The sequence below is a fragment of the Podarcis liolepis genome, assembly GCF_965112155.1.
Source record: "Podarcis liolepis genome assembly, chromosome: 7".
In the NCBI taxonomy this organism is placed as follows: domain Eukaryota; kingdom Metazoa; phylum Chordata; class Lepidosauria; order Squamata; family Lacertidae; genus Podarcis; species Podarcis liolepis.
The window spans coordinates 81,687,767-81,698,629 of NC_139561.1; the positions used below are offsets into that span (position 1 = coordinate 81,687,767).

The window sequence follows — 10,863 nt, forward strand, 5'->3', positions numbered from 1 at the left end:
GACCCCCTCTCCTGGCATGTCCCATGGAGGACCTTACAGTCTTCAAATAGAAACATCTTGGCGACCCCAGGCCACAGGGAGGTTAGGCTGACCTCAACCAGAACCAGGGCTTCTTCAGCCGTGGCCCCGATCTTGTGGAACACTCTGTCACAAGAGAATAGGGCCCTGCAGGACTTGACATCTTTCTGCAGGGCCTGCAAGACAGAGCTGTTCCACCAGGTCTTTGGCCAAGGTACAGTCTGACCCTTTCTCTCCTTCTGTAATCTTCACAGAACAGCCCAATGCTTGCCATTAATTTAATTTAATTGACTCTGAACTGATTTTAGAATGTATTTCAATTAATTGACTGTGATTTTATGTAAACTGTGCTATTTTTACTATTGTTAGCCGCTCTGAGCCTGGCTTTGGCTGGGAGGGCAAGGTATAAATAAAATATTATTATTATTATTATTATTATTATTATTATTATTATTATTATTATTTCTTAAAGGCCCCGTTCGTCCTGCTCTCCCATTTTACTAGTTAAAATAGCCATTTCTGCATATTCCATCAACTTTCTCTGCCATTTCTCCTCCTTTGATGGAACTGTACCCTCCTTAAGTTTCTGAACATATACCATTTGCTGTAGCTGCATATAAAAACTTTTTTCCCCTGATCTCTAAGGACCTCTACACTAGTTATTCCTAAGAGAAAGACTCCCAGTCCTTTTCCAAAAGACCTTTTAAACAATTTTTTTTTTTATTTCATTGTATATCATCTCCCAGAAGCCCTTGGCGATTTTACATATCCAACACATATAAGGCACCTTCCTTCTCTTTACATTTCCAGCAGGTATCTGATTTGTACATTTTTGCTAACTTACTAGGTGTCAGGTACCATCTATATATCTTTTTCATAAAATTCTCTTTTAATGTATAACATGCTAGAAATTTTCAATCTTTTTTCCATAATTTCTCCCACACACTGAACTCTGTATTATGTCCTAAATCCCTCGTACAATGTATCACAGCTGATTTTACCAGTTCATCCTTTCTCTCCCATTCTAGAGGTAACTTATACATTTTGAAGCTCCCTTTCAAATTCGGAAATTTGATTCATAAATCCATTTCATTTATCCTATCTGAAAGCTTCATTTAATTGATAATGTTGTAGGCAATCCATCACCCCCTTCCTGGTTTCTTCAGATTTCTTTAATTTTATCTCTTGCTCTGAAAAGTCCAAGAGATCTCTGTACATTGCCCAATGTTGTTCTGTATTCCATCTTTTCAGAGAAATTGCTAGTTTGGGTGAGAGCCATAAAGGTGTTTTCATTTCCAGGAGGTTTTTATATTTTTCCTATACCCTCTAAAGGTTCTTTCTAACTGCATGATTCATGCAACTCTTAGGTATTTTAGCTTTATCATACCATAGATATGCATACTGGCCAAAATTGTTATCATGTCGCTCCAAGTCTAGCAACTGAATAGTCTTCAGTATTAACCAGTCTTTCAACCAACAAAGTCATACAGCCACATAATAGAAACATAAGTCGGGCAGTAAGAATCCATTACTGTCTTTAATATTTCTCAAATCTCCCTGGACATCTGTGATACTGGCACTCTCCCTCATTGCCCAAATGCCAAAGTCCATGTCTTTCACACTGTCTTTGGCTTTCCTCGGCATCACAAGTGAAATAAAAGGAAAGGAAATGTATCTCTCTCTCTCTCTCTCTCTCTCTCTCTCTCTCTGTGTGTGTGTGTGTGTGTGTGTGTGTTTGCATATATCCAGTTTCTGAATAAGCTAGTCTATTAAATCTGCAAGCTCCTCTGGACAGAGACCTGCCCCCCAGCTCTTAGCTGTTACCAAATTATCTTTAGAAACAAATGCACAAATTCTTTTCCCCAAACACAAGTGCTTTTAATGGGATGGAGGAAATCTAGACTTTGAGTCACTGTGCATTTTATTACTGTACAACAAAGGAAACTGGACAGACACTTGTCTCCCCTTACCAAAAATAAATAAATTCGTGATTCTGACTATCAGAGAAATCTGGCAAAATTGCCTGGACTTCTGGAGATCTAATCCAATTTCACTGCTGAGCTTTGAAAATCTAGTGTAACCTGATGGGACTTGTTTTCCCATATCCAGGGAGGTGAAATTGAGGCTGGCAGAGAGACGTGTCCTTGGAGTTATTGGAAGGGGGAAGAGATTTAATTTGTTTTCTACACGTGCTTTATATTATGCTATAGCACAATTAGAATTCTAGCAATTTGTCCTGAATCCATTGTTCCTGATGCTGGCAAAGTGCTCCTTGCAATCTTCTATAAATTCCTCCAACTAAGCCTCTTCATGCATCAGTTCCTTGCTTGGCCCAGTGCTGTTCTCAAACTCCTTCGTGGCTCTTCAGCTCTCTAGAATGATGAAGACACTCCTGATCTCCTGCCTCCTCTTGATCCTTCTGAATCCAGGTGAGCTGCTGTGCTGTTCATCATGTTTCCAGCCATTAAAGCAGGACAAGGAACGAACCAGGACTTGTGGTTCCTTTGAAAGGGAGAGGAATAAAGCACAAGGCCAAACAACAAAGGATCCTCATTCATAGATTGCTTGTTCCCAATATTTATATTTATTTTTATTTAACGAAACGCGTACAGAGAGGTGTGGTACCAGAGTCTGTCATGCTTGCTGTAGCTGATGGGAGCTGTACTGCAGCAACTTCAGGAGGGTCAAATATTTCCCCACCCCTGCCCTACAGATCCTCTCCCTCAGCCTGCAGGAGCCACCTGGGACAACCATTCTCTGGTGTGTCCAAGGCCCGCCCCCATCCACAGAGTCTAAGAACTACAGGGGAAATATATATAAGGAAGCATTGTGTAAATGAAAAATGGCCCATCTAGTCCAGCATTTTGTTCTTGCCATGGTGCCTGTGGAAAGCCAACAAGCTGGAGCAGAGTGCAACAGCTCCCTTTCTGTAGTTTCCAGAAACTGGTATTTAGAAGCATAGTGCCTCCACGGTTGAAGAAAGAATATTTCCACTGAGGACAGTAGCCAGCAACATACTCATCGTCCCCCATTAAGCCCTTGTTGAAGCCATTCATGTTGGTGGCACTCCCTGCCTGTTATGAGGTGGACATCATAGGAGGAACTGTCATGTTAATGTACCTTTATACAGACCTATTCCTCCCCCTGTCTGCAGTGGTATCTATGTTATGTGACACTTGTTGGAATCGAGGAGATCATTGCGAAAACCCCACAGATATGCCGTGTAGCTCGTAGAGAAACCAGTCCTGCATGACAGCACTTGGAGAAAGCAGTATATGTAAGTGAGAAGAACTTTAAACTTTTTGACCACCAAAACATAAACCCCCAGGGTCATGTTCTAAAGCCATATCTTTATGGCTTTTTCACAAAGCAGTGTTTTAGATCCTACACTGGATGTAGGAACCAGAGGGAAATTTAAGTCAGTTCATATTTAAAGGTGAGTTTACCTAATGGACACTTTCCAAAACAATACGCAAAGCAAATCAAAGCCCTCCTTCAACATTTGCACTTCTCCCATTTTTGCATTCTAGTTGTCCAGCCGTGTAACAAGTCCAAAAAATGCACATGCTAAGGCAAGGTGTGCATATAAGACCCTACCTGCGCTCCAAATTTAAAGCAGTGTCACACTACTGGGAACAGTCATGGCTTCCCTCAAAGAATCCGGAGAACTATAGCCTGTTAAGAGTCCTTAGACCCCCTATTCCCCTCACAGAGCTATATTCTCAGAGTAGCTTAAGAGTCAATCATTTTCACTGGGAACTGTCACTCTTCCATAGAAATAGTGTTACACACCCTTAACATCAAGGCGGCTTACAACAGGAAAGGATTTCCATGATTACAAGCATAAGAGCAGGGCAGTAGCTAGGGGGTGATGAGGAAGGCCCCAGCCAGGGGCGCTGGGATGGGGGGGGGGCACAAAATGGGCTAAAAAGTAGGTCCATAAATATGTCTATAAATAAAAATATTGATTATTGCCTCCTAAGAAAAGGTTTTAAATAGAGGGTCTTTATATGATATGTGGGGACCCTGTCTGTGGCTAGGGGGAGCAATTTGCCCATGGCTAGGGGGCACAATCTGGACAGTCCTGCCAGGGGTACAAGATCACCTGGCTACGGCTCTACATAAGAGAAGTAGTCATAAACAATAAAACACATCAAAAAGTATAAAACAAAATTGAACAATTTCCAAATAAATCATAAGAGCTAAAAATATAGAATACCGATTAGTATCAGTTACAGCAACAACAAAAAACAAGCAATACAGAAAACAAACTCAAGAGTTTGTTCAGCAGCCTCAGCTTTTGTAGTTGGAGTCAGTCAGTCAGGGTCCCACCTCCCAGGCCAAGTGAAAAAAGGCCTGCAAGGCAGCGAGCAGGTATGCCAGGACTCACAACCAAGATGGTCAACAAACCTCCTGTTCTCTCCATGCAAGGAGCCATGGCTGCTTAAAGCAGTATCACCCTGAAGATAGGGCCTAAAGGGGGTGGGTCACATTAAAATGTTGGTGAATTTTCATGAAGACTTTAAAAATGGAGGAAACTGATGTGAAAATGTGGAGACATGAACTTAAAACAAGAACTCAGGAAACTGAAACTGACATTTTCCCCAATCTAACATGCTCTCTTTGTAAGCTCCACCACAGTCTCTCCTCAGACCACTTTCCTGTGCTGCCATAAAGCTTCTTGCATTGATGAATTGCTTCCCATTAAGCCTCCTGAACTGATGCTATTCAATGATGGGAGGGAAGGTAGAAACTTCTGGAGGGTCAAAAGTTCTCCATCCCTGCCTCACATTCAACAAATAGATAAAACTGGAGGTCTGTCTTTCCGCTGCAGGCAGGGCCAGCCCAAGACATTTTGACACCTGAGGCAAACCCTGAAATGCTGCCCACCTGTCAGGCAGGGAAGAAGGGTGACTGAAGATTTACATCAGGAACAAGGGGGTGGGAATCTACACTGGCATTAAGTGGGCAGCAAAGCTGGGAGGAGACCAGCAGACCTCCTAATTGCCAAGAGGCCACTGCAGAGGCGGAATTGGGGGGGGGGCTGCCAAGAAGGAAGCTCTTGCACACCACAGATGCAAAGGCAATAGCAGCCTGAGGGGGGTGATAAAATGGCACACTGCAGGGGGCAGCACTTATTGCGGGGCCTGGCCTGCAGAGTGCCCGAGCCACACACCTCTCCTGAAAGTGACACGGTTGCTTGGGTGTCTGCAGGCTCCGCGCCTGGGTAGATTGCCCCGCAGCCCCCCTGGGCAGATTGCTGCCCTGCCGCCCACTAGGCAGATCACCCAGACTCCCAAGGAGGTAGCTCCACTGTTGCTCAGCAGGCAATCATCTCACCTTTCCTCATGGGAGGGCTGGCCTTGTCTCCAGGTCTAATTATTTCCTTCCAACTCTTTCTTTTATAGTTGGTCTGAAGACACCATTTGTGCTCAAGTCATGCATGAATGCAAACATTTGCAATGGAGGCTATTCCAGTGTCTCCATATCATCATCTTTGTACGCCCACAGCAACATCTTATGCTACGAGTCAGATTTGTGTGACAGATTTGAACCTCCCAAAAGTAAGTATCATCATCAGGAAAGATTGTCTCCCAAACCTCAAGTAATGAGAGGTCAAAGAAAGACAAACAAGTTTTTGGCAGGCGTTTGGCAGGCATTTGTTTCTCGATTTTACAAACAGCCCTGAATCTGGCAGAACAGTTCCCAACTGCATTTAAAATGGTTTTGTATTTTTGAGGGAAAAGAGGGTCAACCAAAGAAGAGTCAGATGAATCAAGAAAAATGAAATGTGGATCTATTTAGTGGGGTATTTATTTTTGGCTTGTAGGTTATAGATAATGATGTGCTGTGTAAAGGGAAAGTAAGCATTGAATATTAGGAAAGCTCAAATATTATGTCAAACAGAAGTTTCTTAGTTACAGGTAGGTAGCCGTGTTGGTCTGCCGGAGTTGAAACAAAATAAAAAAATTCCTTCCAGTAGCACTTTAGAGACCAGCTAAGTTTGTTATTGGTATGAGCTTTTGTGTGCATGGACACTTCTTCAGATAATATATTGTCCATTTTGGAAGTATAACCTGACTCTGCTATTCAGCGGAGGGAAGTTGTTTATGATGATGATGATGTTGAATTATACACAACCCTATACCCAAAGGTCTCCGGGTGGTTCACAGAAAAGATCACAATATATATATAATCAGAATTTTAAAATAACCAATAACACACGCCAGAAAATAGCCACATTTTAAAAGTATATAGGATGTCAAGCAGATGAACCGAAGGTTAAAAAAGAACGTTTTTGCCTGGTGCCTAAAGGAGACATTCCACAGACAAGGATCCACTGCAGAGAAGGATGATGTGCACCAGGTACAGACACAGGCCTGTATAACCATCCTTTTCAAACTAGAGACAGAAGCTGGGGTTAGGATTTGAACCAAGAACCCCAAAGCTGGAAGCTATTCTGGGCTGGAGCCTGGCTTAGTGAGCTACCATGAATTGCATACTGAGACCCTCAGGTGCAGAGGAAAATAGGAATAAGAGCACACCAGGCAGTGCAAACTGGTAAGGCAGTATGATACCTCTGGATTAGCCAGGCTGTTCTATAAATATCAGGAATGTGGGCTCCTGCCTTTGCCAAAAATAGAGTGCATTCTAAGAGGATATCTACATTATTTAATAACATAGCATTGTAAAAGGGGGGGGGGGAATTGCTGAGAGAACAAAACCAAAAACCATGTTTAAATAACAAGATTACTTGAACAACATGCATCATCCATTAGCAAAAATTATAAGGGAGCTTCACAGTTTTACCTCATTCCTAGAAACACCCCTGGCATGTCACAGTCCCTCTCCTGCAGCAGCTTCTGATATTTACAACTCTATTCCTTCCTCCAAAGAGCCCTCATGCTCTCCATTTTAGCCTCAAACACCTGTGTAAAATAAGTCAGGCTAAGGGGCAGTGTCTGGCCCCAGGTCACCCAGAAAGTGTCATGGCTCAAGTACAGATTTGACCTCTGGTCTCCTCCCACCCTTGTTCCTGATGTAGATGTTCACATTCCCTTGTTCCTAATGTAGACCTTCACTCACCCCTCCTTCCTTGGTGGGAGGAGGCACCATTTTGTGGTCGCCTTAGCATTCCCAACACCCTGGTGTATGTTTTTATTGTAAACACTACAACAACATTAGGACAAGGAATTCTGAGAGCGGTAGTTTATTAAGGGTGCTGAGAGTTGATAGGAAAACCCCTATCCCCCTCACAGAGCTACCATTTAGCAATCAATCCCCACATAGTAGCTCTTATTAGTTAGCATTCTTTGTTAGGTGAAATTATAATTTTATTTAGAATTAAGCCCATCTTTTTCCAGAATAGGTTTTTTTAAAAAAAATCAGAAAACTGTTGAGAGTTTTATTTTTCTTCCCCTCTCTAAGAAAGAGGGCCATTTTGTAAAATTTTGTCACCAGTTTGTGTGTATCTGTAGCTACCATTTTGTCACTCAGAATGCCCCCCAATGGTGCTCAGTGCTAAGCCCAATTGCTTAAAACAGTATCCCTGTGCTTGAAATGTATGCTGTGAATGTGGCCCCAGTCAGAAATCTCTTGCCCCATGCCTTAATGTAGCCCTGATTGTATGAAGCATTGCTGAAGCACTTTTCTTGGAGAAGTGCTGGGAACTGGTACACATCCCTCTTTGATGGGGCAGCACAACTCCTACCCCTCACATACAGCCAGATGTGGTTTGCATCTGCAGACGAAATACATTGAGTGGACCCTGACTAACAGCAACGTTGGGGCGGTGATTGTTTTACAGTGCCTGTGCGTGAGAAGAGGGAGCCCAATGGACTGAAGTGCCCAAGTTGCATCTCCCTCTCGTCACTTGATTGCGTGGCTGAGAATACCGTCGACTGCATAAATGAGGAGGATCAGTGCTCCTACTTTGCCGCTTACATCGACTATGTGGATGACTGCCAATCCAGTGAGTCTTGTGTAATGGCTAAGGCCCATCTGCACTATGTATTTAAAGCAGTATCATGCCACTTTGAACATTCATGGCTTCCCCCCAAATGCTGGGATACTTAGCTTATGAAGGGTGCTGAAAGTTATTAGGAGACCCACGATGCCCTCACCGAGTGTCAGGGATGGGCAGGAGCCCAAGGAGGAGGGATGTGTGGGCAGGGAGGTGGGCGGAGGAGGAGGATACAGGGGAAGGGGCTAATGATTTCCAGGGTTCTGTGCCACCCCTGAGGCTGCTCTTGGAGGAGTTAGGAGGAGGGGACCAGGAGATGGAGGAGGCTGCAGAAAAGCTGCAGGAGGTCTCCTTTTTTCTTGCCACTCACCCAAGGAGTTTGAAGAGCCTTTCGTGCTCCTAGAGAGAGTCTTTGGAAATCTCAGGATCCCTCCTCCAATTGTCCCGTGCATAAAAAGCAAAGGTTGGAGTGCTTTTCCATTTTCACCCAGAACGGAAAACGGCTCTTTTTCAGAAAAAGGTTGCCCACCCTTTTGTCTGAGGGAGAGGTTTCAGATTAAAAAAACATGTTGTTGTTGTTTTCCAACAGGGGAAACCCACCTGATGGCGGCTATCCGAGGCTGTGCAACAAATAATACGTGTGACTACGTTAAGGGATTAAGGGAGGCTGGTTTTTATTACGTAGGAATTATGATCGAGGAAGCAGAGTGCACCAAAGCAATGGATGATGATGCCAATGAGCTGTAGCTGAGAGAAGGCAAACCACCACCACCCAGAAAAACCCACCATTTATGGAAATTGGAGGCCTAGTGGTTGAAGCAGGGGTGGTCTCAGCCTGAGGACTCCCAGGCTTTCTTTCCAGAAATCTAGAAGCTCCTCCTCAAAGACTTTCAGGTGCAAAATAAATATATATGGCAAATAATGTGTTTTGTATTATTTTACCAAATGCAACAATTGTTGGGGGAAATAATAGTGCTTGGGGATGGGAGATATGTTTCGCAGCGGTGAAATCCAAGGTCAGACTTCCATGTCCAATTTTAACCTAACCCAGAAATAGTACCTTGGTTTAAGAACTTTGCTTCAGGATGAGAACAGAAATCATGCAGCGGTGGCGCAGCAGCAGCTGGAGGCCCCATTAGTTAAAGTGGTGCTTCAGGTTAAGAACAGTTTCAGGTTAAGAACAGACCTCCAGAACGAATTGAGTTCTTAACCCGAGGTACCACTGTACTACCTGCACCCCAGTCCCCTAGGCCCTGTGGAGGGGAATGCAGTGGCTGCATTTGGCCCCCAGGTCAGCGGTTCCCCACTCCTGGTATAGATTACTCAAGGCCTCCATAGTTTCCCAATTTTCTTTCTTCTTTTTCTTCCCTTACTCAGCCAAATGAACAGCTTGGTGATTTTAGAAAGAAATTGTGAAACCATGTTTCTTCAGCAGGTACATTGCGAATCCCCTCGTCTTCAGCATGTACATTGGGTGAGCACCACTTTGAGGAAATCAAGTTTTTGGCTAATGTTAGCTTTCCCACAACCTTCAATTGGAACAGCTTCCATCAGCCTGCTGAACCAGTCCAGCTGTTCCAGAACCCTGTTGTTGCAATGGCCAGCAAGATGCCGGTGCAAAGCAGGACTGGACAGCAACACCAGTTGTCCCCATCCCGTCCCATCCCGCCCCCCCACTTGTCATTCCCACAAACTGACATTCACAGGAATACTGTCTCCAACACTTGAGGAAGAACATGGCCAAATTGGTTAGTAGCCATTGATAGCCTTATCCTCCATCAGTTTCTTCTAATCCTCAATCAAACACATCCACGTTGCTGCCCATCTTTACTTCCTGAGAGCAAATTCCAGAGTTTAACTATGTGCTATTTCAAACAGTACAGTGGCCACTCGGGTTGTGTTACCTTCGGGTAATGTAACTTTCAGGTTGTGGACGCAGCAAACCTGGAAGTAGGGTTGCCGTTCATGCACATGCAGAAGCGCTCTGTGCACCTTGTGCATGCGCAGAAGTGCTCCACGGCGCCGCACACATGTGCAGAACAGGCGCCTCTGGTTACGAAGATTTCAGGATACGGCCAGGCCTCCGGTACAAATCCCGTTCGTAACCAGAGGTACCACTATACTTTCTTCCATCTTTCTCAAATCTTCCAACATTCACTGTCATTGGCTGCCTACAAATTCTAGTATTGTGAGGAAGGAATAACAGCTTTTCTCTGTCCTGTTGCAATAAAGGCTTCCTGTGAATTGAAAGCTGACTAAACCTCTGATGTGTAGGGAGCTACAAGAATTGCCCCCAATCAAAGGATCTCACTGCTTGAGGTGTAGCATAAGGGTTTGTGCATTCCTCAAGGCACTTTTGGCTCACATTGCTCAGGAATCAGTGGAAATAAACATAAGCACCTTGAATGTGACCTGGCAGCAAATTGGCAACCAGTGTCACTGTCTCAGCAATAGAGTGACACGTAGCCAGTAGCCTGCTGCTATGAGCACTCTGGCTGTTGTGTTCTGCAATAGCTGCAGCTTCTGGACCTGATACAAAGACAGCCCCACTGCATGCTGGCATAATCATGTCTTGAAGTTACCAGTGCATGAACCCCTGTGTCCAGGCTGCCAAGCAATTGACCTATCTTCAGGACACAGAAATCACTCATTCATAAGGCTTCCAATTTTTCATGGTTCAAGCTCAGTTTGTTGGCTGTCATGCACCATGGCATCCAAGAACCAATCCAGAGTTTCACTCCAAAACTCCAATTGACTATTCCCAACAGCTTCATATTGATGTTCAACACCCACTGCATACCCTCCAACATTCCTCAGTTGAAAACATGGACATTTCTCACTCCACACAACAGACACACACACCCATTTTTGTCCCCCACCCC

The 10,863-nt window shown here is 44.2% G+C and overlaps 1 long non-coding RNA gene across 1 annotated transcript in view; it reads right to left on the bottom strand.

The window, feature by feature from the left end:
* Positions 1-2,300: 2,300 nt before the first annotated feature.
* The window catches only part of LOC310712557, a 96,012-nt gene continuing 87,449 nt past the window's right edge, over positions 2,301-10,863 (bottom strand). Inside the window, exon 3 of the long non-coding RNA XR_014528937.1 lies at positions 2,301-2,390. This is a non-coding gene — a long non-coding RNA (uncharacterized lncRNA). The remainder of the gene's footprint in view (positions 2,391-10,863) is intronic.